We start from the raw sequence: 15228 nt of genomic DNA on the forward strand, positions 1-15228 counted from the left end.
CCTGTTGACAGTGAGCAACTGTAAACATCCTCGACTGGAAGCTGTGAAGCCACGGATGGGCTTTCAGTCGGATGTTTGCAGCTGCCTTCTGCCTCGGACTTCAAGGAGCTACTTTAGAAGCAACTGTCTTGTTAACTCAAACCGAATACCTTACTTTCTCTTCCATATATTTTTACAAAGCTTAGGTGAAAATGGTATAAATTAACTGACTTTTAAACCATCTCTGTTCATTTTTTGAGGCCTTTAGCAGAGTAGGAAGAAAAGTGCCATTTGTGTATATAGAACTTGCAATATCAAAAAAAAAAAGGCAAAGTATTCCCTGAGAGTGAGGAAATGTATTATAGTGTTTTCTTTAAAAAAAAAAAAAAAAGTGTACTAAAGCCATGTCCTTCTGTTTATTTTGATCTGTGATTTCAAAATAGGTGTTTTTTAAAGAGCCATTCACTAACATCTCTATAAATGAAATGTAAATTATTTGGAAAGAAAAAAAAAAGTAAAGACCAGAATGAAGAGTTAATTTGCTTTATTTGGATTAAACCTCTTTTATTTTTTTAAGGTTCAGTCTTTAAGTAATAAAGTGTTTTCCATTCAACAAAGTACCCAAAATAAACTAGCTTGACTCAACCAACTCTTATTTGAAATATCTATTTGGTCTTGATTTAGCTGATGAGAATAGTATTTTAGGAATTTGTTGATACTGTCTCTATTTAATTGAACTGTTAATTTTGCTTTATGTAATCATCATATATATCTCTTAAAAATAATACATACATCAAATTCTACCCTAAATATATGAAGGCTACCTAAGATATTTAAAAGAACGCTGTTGTGGGTCTCTGTGAAGGACCTAATTTCTAACTTGGCTTTTTTTGTAAATCTGTATTTGTCTTATTGCACTTAAATAGTAGAAATGAGATACTTTAAAAGGAGACAAAGGTGACATCCTTTGTCCTCTAATACATAGTATCTTCTAAACATGCAGTATTTTCATTAATGTAGAAATCAAATTTCTGTTCCCCATCAATGATGTTGGTAAGATGTGATATTGAAACAGTGTGACCATCCACTATTTAAAATTCGATGAAACTATAATTAGCTGGGATGGAGAGAGAAATGCATAGTTATGCCTTTAAATTTCCGTCATACATAAAACCATCAAGTGAAAAAACTCAATTAGTCATGCTGGGCCATGAGAGGTTAGTAGACTGCCACTGAAACAGGTGGGAGGGGTGAGGGCTTTCCATCTGCTAGGCCCTGGGGTCTAGAACTGAGAATGTGGCTTGTTTTTTAATAGGTAAACTTAAAGCACTTAGAGCAAATAACTCAGCTGTGTCTCATGGTAAATGACCATAGATTTGGAGAAATGGGTAAACTTTTCCTAGTTCTTTGACCTTCACTTACTTCAGGTTCTTCTGTGTAATTTCACATGCCCTCCCTTTCCTCGCTGCCCTCTAAATTTTTTATTTCCCACTTCTATTTAGTTATTTCCTTCATTTAAGTAATTACTTATTAGAATATTCTAATCTACAACATTCTTAAATATTCTTAAGCCAACAAATACAAACCATAAAACATTCTGGGTAGTTTTGAAATTAATACCTATTATTTATTATGTGCTATGCCCCACATTTCCATAATAATAATCTAAAATGCTAATTTAAGATAATATCAAAAGTATGTTATTTATATTTGGAATAAGATCTGGATGCAATTTTTATTTTGCAAAAATTTACACCTTTTAAATTTTACAGTATTACATTTTTATAAGTACCTAAACAAAGTAATTGTGCACTTAAGATACTTTAATATTTAGCATAAATTAGAAACTATTGCTAATTGCTTTCTTTTGGTTTTTCTTTATGTAATTTTGAATTTCATGTTCATATCAGCATAATGATATATATATGGTCTAGAACATAAAATTCTTGAAATTGACTGCAGTAGGTCAGTTACTGAAAATAAAACACTGTCAAAATGTGTGCTAAATAAATGTAAACTGAGTGTTCCTATAAAGTTTGTAATGTAAAAAAAAAATCACCACACTGAGTAATCATAACTATTGTATAGTTTTTATTTATGATTTTCCACAACAAAAATTGTCACATCCTTGAAAGCGAGATTTTTAAAGGAAGTACAAGAGGTTCTAAAAGTGGCAGTGGTGACTCATTTAAATGATACTTATTTTTCCTGACCTTAAAACTCTGATTTGAACCTGCGCTCCATTTTGTAGTGATGCTATCTATAAATATTACACATGTGTGAAAACTTTAGAATGAATAAATAAAGAAAGAATAAATAAAAACAGGGGTGAAGACTTTGGAGGCAAAGGGAGCTGCTATACCTGTGAAACACGCCTCTGCCCAAGAGTGCTCTCAGACTTGGCTCATCTTCTTTCACTAAAATTGTAGCTAAATATTACCAATGGAGGGAGAAAAGCTATCTTGAGTGGTGTCAGTTTGTGGTCACTTAAAAATAATAATGCAAAGATGTCAGTTGTTTTTCTGTACCAGAAGACTAACCAGAGATAATTATTTCTCTCAATTTTTTAAGTGACTTACTGAAAGCTTACTGAAATTCTTCATGAGCCTATCTTAGCAGTCTCACTAAAATAATGGAGACTTCCTTGTTATGGTACTATATCAGAACACGTGTTCAAAATAGATATGGAAGATATGTTCGATAGTGTGTACTATAGTTGTTTGTGTGCATGAACTAAACTGTTAAATCATTTAAGAAATTGGGTTTTTTATAATTATTGTTTTTCTCTTCATTTTTACTCCTCTTAATGGCAAAAAGCCAGAAAATAAAATGGAAAAAAAAATAAAACCTCATCCTGTGAATGTGCTTATTATTCGAAATAATAGTCAATGAATTAAATATTATTTAAGAGGCTTTTTTAGTTATGCATGAACAAGTATATCTCACTGATACACACTTTTTAAATCAGTGTAAATGTGGTAGGCAAGTTAATGTTGCCAAGTGATACTTAATCTGCCTCTCCTAATTTGTATATCTAATTATTATATAAACTTAATGATGCAGTACTTTGAGAGTAGAGGCTTTTTAATGCAAATTAAAACGAAGTAGATTGGGGATTCATTCAGCACAAACACTAAATGTGAACTTACTGTCCCCAAAGGCTTCACTGCCTGCCTGGTTAGATAAATTAATGAATGAACTCCTGCAGGTTCCTTAACAACTCTGAGTAAAATCAGAATCTCTCTGCAACTTTCACTTAAAAAATGACACCATGAGATCTTAGGATATAAGATACTTTACTGGAAAGCGTGTCGGAAATGTAAAATGTTATACAGTGTGATAATATAAGCCCGCTATTGATGTGCTTCCTTGCAGGGATTGTGCTCCAATTTCTGAATTTTGGATTTGTTTTTTTTTTTAGCTAACAAGTTAAGCTCTTGAACAAATGCTTAGACCAATGAAGGAAAATGTATGTAAAAGGGAAAGAAATGCATAGTTAAATATGTAAATAAATGTCTCAATGACCTAAAAGAGTAGCACTTACAGCCAAGATTGCCACTGTAGAAATACATTTATTTACAGGATGTGTGATGTTAATGAATAGAAACATTGTTACCCTCTTTAAATGAAGATTTCTTTGCACTGAGTATAAGTATGAGTCAGAGGATTGGTAAAAGTTGCAAATTCAGATATTCAAATTGGCATATTCATGTTTTACACATAATAGATCTTTCTAAGTGCATATTAAGGAATTGGTTTTGCTAAATTTCTTACTCTTTAATTGTGTTAAATTAAAATTATCTTTGGAATTATAATCTTTCAGACTGTCCATCTGGAAAATATAATTTTAAAACATTTATTCTTTTTCATATACTTTCGGTGGCTTTCTTGGCCATGTCATGTATATAGTTGTCTTTTTTTCAATTCTCACTCTGCCCTCTTACCCCAGTAGATCTGTATTTTACTTAAAATAAGTTCTGACAATCAGATATTGAATAAGAAATTAAGAAATTTGTACATTATTTATGGAAAGAACAATGCTCAGTTGTATCTTCAACCAATCATCTAACACTTCAGCTTTAGTTTCTGGGCTGATTTTATTGATTTCTTATAACCCGTACCTAAATCTCTAATTAAAAATAAGTCATTAGGAATTGTTACAAATTTTTAAAATGTAAGGCTATTTTAATAGCATAAATTCAGTTTGTCAAAATGAATTTACTGAAATGTAGTTTACCTTTTTTGTGTGTAGAAAAGAATCTATTCAGGCTATTGGTACATATTTAATTCTTATTGAACGTATGATAAGCTAATTGCTAATTAAAGCCAGCTTTAAAAACTCATTCAGTTAGTTTCCCACCTGAGATAACACTAGGACGAGTGCTGAGAGAAGTAAGGGTTATGTTCAGGGCTGGAAAATTAGCTTCCAGGGTTTGATGAGCAGTTCCATCTCCTGAATCTTGGACATGGTAGCTTACTTTTCCAGAAGAGAATTGAAAAATGACTAACACCTGGGAGTGACTACACCTAGCACTACTGATTATTTTTAGGTTAGGGGAGATTAGAATACCACTAAGGGCAGAAGGACTTTTTTCTTATGAAGGATGATTATATCTTAGGTTAAGATATTTCCAAAGGGCTACAGTGCGTAAATGCTGTACTGCCCCTCTTTGGAGCCTCTTCTGAAGGGGTTTTCAGGATTCATTTGTGCCCCATCTTCTGCTCTCCCCCAGCTCTCTTAGTCCCAGCCACACTACAAACAACCTCTCTCTAGTCCTTTGCATCCCAAAGCTTTGCCCTAGCTCGCTCTTCTGTATAAGTTGAATACTTACCTATCTCTACCCGCAAACACAGCCACACACACATACTTTAGGTCTCATACTTAACGTCATTTCTTCATGGGACATTTTCCCTTATTCCCTTCTCTTCATGTGCTCTTTCTTTGTCCTGAGACAAGAATCACGAGAAGCAGCCCATCATGTAAAATTCTGGGGGGGATTAGTCTTCCAGGCAGAGGGAACAGGAAGTGCAAATGAGAAGTTGGATTAGGCAAAAATTATGAAGTATTCTAGTTCAGAGAGAGCAAGACAGGATCAGAGAAGTTAGCAAGGAACAAGTAATACAGGGCCCTATAGATCACAGTGACAAGTTTGAATTTTACTGATCGGCATTGGATTAATACTTGTTATCATGACATGTTCTTTGAATTTAATTTAATTAAATGATAGGACCTCAGTCATATTGACTGACCCTATCAGAACGTGGGTAACTTTTTTTTAATGATGTAGAGCAGCTTGTTTTGATAAATATTGAGTGCCTCTTGTATAAAGAATAGTGAATGTTAGGGGCTGAAGGATAAAACATTGAAAAAGACTTGATCCCTGTGGTTGCTCATAAGGTTAGGATGAGATAATGTCATGTGGACCAGAGACCTAGGATTACCTGACTCCCACTTAAGACCAGCCACCCCTCCCTGAAAATGTCTCACAAGAAATACATGCTAAGAAAAGGAAAAGCAAGCAGAACAACATCACTAAGTAGAGCATCCCTCCCCCCCCCTCCCCCTACCCTAATACAGAACACTGATACGCTAGACTGAACTAAGGAATCATTTATTTCATACTCCTTTAGCCCAGAGCCCCATATTGGGCAGTTCTCTTTATGAGAGATCTTGAAGTTAAGCATCTAAGAAGATGAGCACACTTTACTGCTTACTCTTGAGAGGAAGAACATCCACAAGAAAGTTTATCCAAATGGGATAAAGACTATGCCCATGTCTTAATGAACCTTCAGCTGAGCCCAGAGGCCAAGAAAATGTCAGCAAACCTGCTCCACCAAATAACAACATTCTTCCTCTTTGTGTTGGTATCTGGGGCGGAGGCAGAGGAGTCCAGGAGGAAGAGGGAGGAGTGCAAGAAAGGGTGTTAATATGCACTCATACTCCCCTTAGACTCCAATATTTGCCCTCAAACAATTTTTATTTAGGTAGAGTTGATGAAATACATATAAAATAAGTAATAGCGGTTTATAATGTCCTAAATAATGATAGTAATAATGAAATCCTGGCTGACATTTATTGAGTATGTGCCAGGCACTATTCTAGATGCTTTGTATTAACTCACAGCTTCATCCTCACAATAGCCCTGTGAGGTAGGTGCTATCATAATTTTACAGATAAACAGAGTGAGGCACAGAAGGCTAAGTGACTTGCTCAAAGTTACTCAGTAAGTGGAAGACAATCTGAAGTAAAGAATAGAAAGAGCTGAAGATTACACAAGAAAGAACAGCCAATTTAATCTAGAAAGATTGTGGAAGACAGCATGTGAGTTATATTTTCCCCAAGTTGAGGACGTGAAGTACAGGGTGTGTTTGGAGAGTATAGGGAAGGTGACTGCCTGAAGAGGTGCCTGGTTTGACCAGCTGCCTGATTGGCCCCTTAGCAGATCATAGGGAACCTGCAAGCCATGCAGTCAGACACTGCTCTGGAATATGGTGGAGGTTTTGAAAATGTGCAAAAATATCTCTTTAGGCTTATGGCAAGCCGTCCTTTTAAATAGTGTTGAATTATGACATAAAATTATGCAGAAATGTTTTGTTTCTCTTGAAAGCTAGAAAACAAGGGATGCTCTCGCTGCATCTGTAAATAGGCTGCTGTTTTTCTTTCTTTTTTGTAGTTGTAAAGAATCATTCATGCCGGCGTAGTTAATGAGCTTCTGCAGCTGTTAAATGAAATTATATATTCTGTTCAACTAGAGCCTTCTAATGCTGCCATTGTCTCCTGGCCATCTTGGTGTCTTCTCTAGCACCAGGATACTTCTAAATCACAATGGCCTGAGTTGTTCTTAGTCCAGGAGATTCTGAGGTCTGGGTCAGACAGGCCTGCAGAAGGAGAGGCTATTTTGGCAAAGGTAGCTATAATAGGACGTTATTTTTCTATATCACAGCTGCCCTCTTCAGCAAAGACTGTGAGGAATGCTAGAGGGGAACTATTCACAATTTTCTAAAAAGGTTTTTCAAGCAAAATTGTTATCAATCGAATTATACACAGACACTAACATTCAGTCTTCCAAGTAAGGCACTTAATCAGCTCCATAGACAGCTGCGACTGAGTGCATTGACTCCGACTTGGTTCTTTTCTTCCTTTGTGATGTTTCTCTGTTCCACACCTGTCAAAACTGGAGCTTCCTGGTCAGGTCTTTTAGTATAAGTTTGAAGATTTTTTAGTCTTCCAATCTGTTATTGCTCTAAATTCAGACTGTCACTCCTCATTCTGGTGCCACCAGGATCCACCCTGGGTCTCTGATGTACAGCTGCCGACTTTTTCTGGGCTGTGCTGGGTGGGGATCTGCCTGCTGTGGTGGTGGGACTGGTTACAACCAGATGCTTTTGGTGGAAAGGAAGTAACTCCAGATTGGGACTAACTGTGCAAGTCTCTCCTATTGCACAGGAGTTATGAAATTCTGACATTCTTCATAATCGCCCCTCTTTCCAAATACCTAATTCTCTCTCCTTCTCCAATGAAAACTATTTAGTTTTTTGTTTTGTTTGTTTTTTGTTTTTTTAGATATCTGATCTTATTTATTTGTCACTCTTACAAAATCTCATTTGTGATTGCACTCAGACTTAGAGGGAGACAATCTCGGAGAAGAAAGTCTGCATCTCTTGGCAATCTGGTCATGGCATTTTTCTTTAGCCTCCTTTATTCTCTTGGCCACAAGTTTAGCATTTTCTACAGCCTCTTCCTTATTTTTCTTAGTACTCTGTTTCTTCAGAGCAATATTCCGACATTTGTGTTGCAGGGTGCATGGAGTAACAAGACGCTGAATCTTGGGTGTTTTGGTCTTAGGCTTCTTACCTTTTTTGTTTAGGGACTTTCTCACAGCATATTAGTGGACATCATCTTCCTTAGAGATATTGAAAAGTTCGTGGATTCTGCCAGTCCTTTTGGGCCCCAGGCACCGAGGCATGATAATATCAGTGAGACCAAGAATACCTCTCTCCCCTTTTGTCACAATGACCAAGTTGAGAACACTCAGATTGGCATCCACAGTGCAACCCTCAACAGTTCTGTGTTTTCTTTCTCCAGTCCTCCTTGGTCTCATACAGGAATGCCCCTCACTCAATAGCAGGCGGACATGGCCATGAGTCAATACTCCCTGCTTCATGGAGAAACTTTGTTTGCCGTTCCTACCACGGATTTGAACCACATAACTCTTCCATTCTTCACCCAGAGCCCCAGCAGCAACTTCTGTGGCCATAAGCTTTTCATAAAAGATATGAAGTTTTCGTTCGTCATCCACTTCAATGAGCTTCTGGCAGCCAGTGGCTGGGAAAGATGTTCAGCTTCATTCGGAAGCAGTTGACAAAAAAGAGTGTTTAGATTTATTTTCACAGACATTTCCACCATGTATTTACTGTAGGGAAAAAAATATTTGCTGGGCAGTATTTGATTATAGCCCTATGAAGTAGGTGCTGTCATAATTTTACAGATGAAAAGAATGAGGTACATAAATTAATAAAGAGTTAATCCTGGTGAAGTATTAATTTAACCAATTAAATGATATTTAAGAGTCAAACATAAGAGAACCAGTGAATAAACACAGGAAACATATTTGTATGAGTAGATATATGCAAACATAAGTTTAACTACATATTCTTATACTTTTCATGTCTGCATTCCCAGCTCCCATAAGGACCTTCTACAGTGGCCAGTTCTTTGTTATTTAAAAATTTGAGCTGTTTGCATACTAAGTATTACAGTAATATAATCATGTTACTGTGATCATTAGGTCTATCTGCATTTAATACTAGCAATATATGCATGCTCTTATAATCTCTTCACCTTTGCATCTCTTAACCTTTGAAAAGGAAGTTAATTTCAATGAAAAGTGATAAGGAAAATATCCTTGAGAATGAAAACATTGCTTAAAAAAAGAGAAAATCATAAGAGCTTTCCACGTCTTGTTCTCTGCTGTATTACTAAGGAGATGTTAAAAATATAGTCTGGAGACTATCCGATATTTTATAACTGGAGCATAACTATCTGCTGACACGTAGGCCACTTAGGAAATATTGCTGAATAACACATTTTCACATAATCTGATGTCATCTCAGCCAAATTAATCTCCAAACTAACAAGAGTCCTTTCTGAGCTTTACAGATCCGCTCAGAGATCTGTAATAAATGGTATATATTCACGGACTGCTGCAGCGATAGTATTTATGCAGCTTGGCTAGAAACAGTCGCTCCCTTAATGTTGTGGGTGTTTAAGACGAAGACTGTCCCTGGCACCATACAGCACAGTAGGAACGCTGGCTTGCTGACTAAACAAATGTGATTGCCAGAGTGAATTATTAAATTCCACTAGCCTTATTTGCTAGAGAATTTCACTCCTTTTTCTCCTACACAGCTTCCTACTTTTTATTAGATGAGCAGTTTTCAGCTCTTACAAATAATTGCTGTATTTTGCTAGTCATTACTACAGCAGTTCCCCACTGTTTATATTTTAAAACTAGCACTTGGATGAGTCCCGTTGAAGCAGAACAAATAAATATGTGTGTGCATCTGTGCAAATATTTATCTAAAACTGCATTATTAAAAGTCCCAGTGAACTTTCGGTCTAAACTGCTGTGCTTTGTATCACTTCAGAGACAATCACATCATCAGGCTACTGTTGCTGTACTACATACACATGGGTGACTTCATTGCAGCATTTCCTTTAGAGGACTATTTGGGAGACTCCCTTCCAATAGAGGAAGTGGGTTGATGAGGGCCAGTGTTCTCATTCCAGATCCTTCACATCTATGAAAAGCTGCATCCTTTGTAGAAAATAGATCTGTATGTGTGCCAAAGTGTAACCCCAGTGGTCATGAGGAGAGGGAGAGGGGGTCACATATCCCTTGTCTGTTTCAGCAGCAATTCTCTCATTTGGCAAGAGTTTGAGAGGAAGTATTTAACAATGGGATTTTATAAAATTCAATGTAGTAAAGAATGTTTTTATATTTGAATGGATCTAAGGAAGTTTTCTTTTTCTCCCCCCAGATAAGTGGAGGGTATTTGAGGGTAATGGTATCTGTGGATTTGTTGGGAGGATTCGGCTCTTTTATTGGACTTTGTGGAATAATTATTTTTCCATTTTATCATTTCCATGAAAGGTAATCCTCAGAAGATAAAGCTGTAGTCTCTTAACTTCATACTCATCTTAAATATTTGCCTTAAGGGGAATTAGTGAGGAAGTAACAATCTCTCAGGAAGGTTTAAAGCTGTGATTTTATTCAACAACCAGAGCTCTTTTCATGTCTTCATGCCAGAAACTATGAAGCTATTTTCTTTCACGCTCTCACCATAAGACCTGGTATTTTTAAAAGCCTGAAACACAAATAACTTTATGTTAAAAATAAAAATTGCGCAAAGTAGACGAAAAGATGTTCTTGTCATCATCCCTCCTTTGCTTCCAACCACATGAGGTCTTCAGAGGAGCTGATGAAGACGCAAGTTTCCTAGGTCCAGCGCACCCATCAGATAGGGTCGAAGGGCTGGGTAGCAATTACAATAGAAAGTTAGGAGCCATTTGCTGAGGACACAGATCCCTTTCCTCTAAGACCTACTAGGTTTAGAGATCTGGGATACAAAAATAGTTGAGGTCTTCCTTAGCCAGTGACCCATGCCACCATAATACAGAGCAATAGCTACCCAAAAGTGTTTCAATGTCTGCTAAGAAAAAGGGCAAAATAATACCACCAATGTACTTTTTAAATTTATAATACAGTCTATTTAGACTTTGTTAATGTACAGTATTAAAAAAAAAAGTAACTTTAAGAAGATATGTTTGGTACAGTATCGTCATAGCCTCATAAACTCTTCCTCTTGGCAGAGGCATTCAGTCACTTGGTCCACATCTCTGTCAGATGGCAACCCCACCAACTGGTCACCCAGATAATGTTTGGATATCTCCTGAGTCAGGGTCCTCATTACCAGCATCATATTTTGTGCATATAAAACTAATCCATTTACTTGATAGATGTTTATTGAGCCCTTCCCATACAGAGATATGGCAAAGAACAATGCAGCCTCTTATTTCAAAGAGTTGGCAGTTTAAAAGAAGATAAAGACATGGAAACCAGTGACTTTATGAGAGAACCTGTAGTAGAGTCCTGTTGAGAGTTTTAGGAGAAGGGGGCATGCAGAAAAGATCTAGCTTAGGGAGAGAATCAGGAAACAGTTTGAAAAAATGTTTTCAAACATATCAAAGGACAAGCAGACTGAGCAAGTAGATCAGTAGAGCAGATACACCAGAGATAAAGAGCATGAACAAAAGAAGTATGGAGAGCAGAGCCTAAGAAGAGTGACTAGTGAGGGGATCATGCTAACTGAGTGAGTGTGAGAAGAGGACCATGGCAGACTTGGGGAACACGATATTTAAAAGTGGGCAGAGGAAGAGGCCTGAAAAGGAGCCAGGAGAGGAGGAGGAAGAGAATGAGGCTAGAGATGTGAAGAGAGTAGAGAATTCGAGGAGGGAGAAGTCAGTATCAATGGCTTCAAAGAGATGAAGGAGTTTGCCTTGAACAAAAGGAGAGGCATATTTGAAGAAAGGATGAGTAAACATTAGAACAGTTTGAGCCGAGATGCAGTAATGTGAGGGACAGAATGTACTTTATGAAATAGGAAGTGAGGTAGGCAGGCCACACCAGAGAGAGATGTAAATAGGGAAGAGATGGAGGCTCGGAAAAGCTGCTGTGAGTATAGAAAGGAAAGCTGACTGGGAGCTAGTCTGTGCTTCACTGAGGGCCATAAACTAGGAGAGGCGTGTATCCACTTGGTGTGACTCTTTCCATCCTTAAAAACTCAAATATAGGCACAAAGGGGGAAGAATAGGGTGCACTGGAAACCCTGCCTGAGAAGGAAATGTTCCATTGTTTTGATGTGTAGTGTACCGTCACCATAAAGAGTGACATGATGTTGCATGCAACTTGTGGGAATTTTTGGTAAATTATATGCTGGACTTATCTAGAAGCAGCTGTTTCCCGCCTTCTCCCCTTCTCAGGACTCCGCTATCTTTGGTTGTGCCACGATCCCAAGGTGCTCAGGGCCCACAGATCTGCCCTGGCTCAACAGAGAGTTTGGAGTGGAATACATCATTTCTCCTACTTCTCACGCTTATTTTCCTCTTTTCTCAAGCGTTGTAGATTGGCCTGTATACTTCCGTGCTTAACTACGTACAGTGGTCTCTGATTTATTTGTCCCCGTACAAGGAATGAGGCTTGTAATTTAATTTTCCAGATAAGTGAATTCTATCCCATTTAAAACTAAAACAACTAAACAAAAAAGACAATATCTAAGATGTATTTCTATAACTTGGTCTCTGTAAAGAGCAGTGGGCCTTATTTACAGCAGGTTCTTAATGACTTTGGGCCATAGTTACAAACATCAGCTAATGCACTACGCCGAGTGAGTGCACTCAAGCCTCTGATTTTTTTTTATTTTCAGTTTTGGTTTTGGGCGTTTGGGAGTTTTGAGAGGTCATTTCCCTGATAGTTAGGCTGTCAAATCACGTATCTTACATTGTTTTCTGATTGCTAACCTTCCTCTGACTGGAATGTGCCTTAAAAGCAGAGATTTTATGCCGGATACCTCTTTAGCCCACACAGCACCTAGAACAATGCAGATAGAAGCTCTATAAATACTTAATTTCTAAAGATAGCCCAACTCTCTTAATGTTGGCTAAAACCATGTTAGCTTTTCTTTGGCAATCATCAGTGTTATTCAGGTTGGGCTTCATGTCAATTAAAACTCATTCCTTTTTCAAATGAGTTGCTCTTTTGCCCCAGTTGGTACTTGTTCGGCCCATTACCTGAATTTAAATAGATATTTACATTTATCCCTAAGACTTCACAAGACCTGCAGTTATGTCACCTTTCCCTCTCTAAGAAATTTGTTAGAAACGATACCTAATTCTTAAATTAGATTAAAATAAAAATATCTCATAGAAAACATCCAAGCAAGGACAGAGCCATAAGCCTGGCCCTCAGCCTCCCCTCCAAGTTGTTATCTGCCTGATCCTCAGTTCTTCTGGGGCGTACTTGTTCAGCAGCTATGAATCTTTCTAATTGTGTTAGGGTACAGACTAAATTTCTCCTCAAAGACATCTCGAGAGACTTGGTCAAATATACTTTGCCTAACACAGTTTCTCTGTCTGCTTGTCCAGTAATCCTATCAGAAATGGAGGAAATAAAGATCAACAGCCATATTATATTGATATGATCCCCTACCTGCCCGCTCTCCCAGATCCTTCTCAGAAAAGGTAAAAGATAATTGTGGATCTAAGACAGAGGATTCAGATGTTGGTTTATCCATCTATTAAATATTTATTAAGCAGCTACTCTGAATTGGACTCTGTGCTAAGAGTTTAGGATACAGCTGCGAACGAGTCAGACATCATCCCTGCCCTCCCCAGAAATGTCCATTATTGCCTGGCTGCTCTCAGAGAGGCTGCAGGGCAGGGCTGGAGTGTAAAGCAGCTGTCGTAAGTGACAGACCAGAGCTGGGAAATAACATGTGCAGCAGTGGAAGCTCCTCAAGTTACTGAGATTGTAACATAAAAATATGGTGTCAAGGTCTAGATAGATTGGGAAACTGGTTGAACTATGTAACAAATAAACCCTAAGTAGCTGAAGTTTGGCACAGCTTGTTTTCTAAAACATTTGGTATTAATAGTACCAAATGTAATTCAAGTGCCAGTAATTCAAGTGCATTCTAGCGATAGCTTTCACACACACTAGTTACCATGCTATAAAATTGACACTGTCATCCGAAGTAAATGTCTTTGAACTTATAACTGCCATATAAGAATTTTGATTCTTTTGCTACAGGGCGGATAAAAAGACCTAACAGAACAATGAATCAATTTTTTACTACATTGCCCAAGACTAGCGTACTTCGGAGTTTTCAGAGTTGCTTGTGCAATGTCCATCTCTCCCACTGTTTGTCCAGAGGGCTTGTACTAATCACTTTCTGAAAGTCCTTCTTTGTTTAGATGTGTGCTACACCTGACCTGGGCTGACTCTTACGCAGATTTCCAAGTTAATCATACCCAATGCACAGATCTCAAAAGGACCATATGTGTAATCAGCCCAAGACCCCTATTTAACCCTAACTCGGTTCTTTTTCCCCTTTTCCAGTGAAGGTTATTTCTGAGTCTAAAATTTAGTAGCCCCACTAGAAAGGAATATGAAAACAATATTCATTCTTTCTTTGGAACTTGTTCCCTGTGAGAGCCTACTTCTAGGTGCCTTCCACCCTCTAAGGATATAATAAGCCAGGGTGCTGGTGCACAAACTCAGAAACTACATATAAGGCCTCTCCAGTTGACCAAAAGGAAAGAAATGTCTCCTTTCCTCATTATTGCTGTTTCCTTCCCCTCTTCTTTTATATATTTTCCTGCTAGTCTCTTTACTTCCCAAGCTTCTTTGAAATCCCTGTTTCTCTACATAGTAGCTTCCTGTACAAATGTGTATCACACTTAGATGTGAAAACTTGCCTCAGCAAAATTGGCAGATTTGTGATGCCAGATATACACATGACTCACTCTCTTGTTTCATTTAGTTTCCTGGTCAAATGTCACTTTAGTAAGAATGGCCTTACCTGACCTGCCACCTCCATCTAAAATAACTTTCTTCCCCTCCCAACCGATCACTTAACCTGCTGTACTTTCCCTTGAAGCATTTATCATGCCCGTCAAATTATGTGTTAATTTCTTAGTTGATTTCATTTGTCCCTTCATGCACACCACAAGATCAGGGACTCACTGCTGCATCCCTGTAATCTAGAACAGTGTCTAGATTACAGGTACCTAGTAAGCCATTAAATTTTTTGAACAAAAATGTACCTATTAAATTTTGCCCATTGAGAAACTCGAGGTTTATCTTAATGAGGGAATTGCTGTTATTATCATCACTGTTTTAAAACTTAGTTTATTGACATTCATTGCTTCCCCATGGTCACACAAGTAGGAAGTGGAACGAACATCCAAACTCAGATCTACTGACTCTTTATTTATGTGACCCTATAAAATATCTCGAAATAGAGATAAGTTAATTTTAGAAATATTTATTGGCATGTCTTTATAAAGCATAATGAACATAAAAGGCAGTGTCTTAAACTTTATTATAAGCAACTGCTTATTAGAATATGTTAACTCCTTATGAGAATAAATAAGGCCAGAATGTCATTTATAAGTAATATGAAGTTTGC

General features: G+C 37.4%; 1 pseudogene; it reads right to left on the reverse strand.

The window, feature by feature from the left end:
• Positions 1 to 7542: 7542 nt before the first annotated feature.
• On the reverse strand, positions 7543 to 8309 carry LOC111731711 (annotated as a pseudogene).
• Between the last annotated feature and the right edge of the window lie 6919 nt (positions 8310 to 15228).

The sequence above is a fragment of the Pteropus vampyrus genome, unplaced genomic scaffold (genome assembly GCF_000151845.1).
Source record: "Pteropus vampyrus isolate Shadow unplaced genomic scaffold, Pvam_2.0 Scaffold393, whole genome shotgun sequence".
NCBI lineage: Eukaryota > Metazoa > Chordata > Mammalia > Chiroptera > Pteropodidae > Pteropus > Pteropus vampyrus.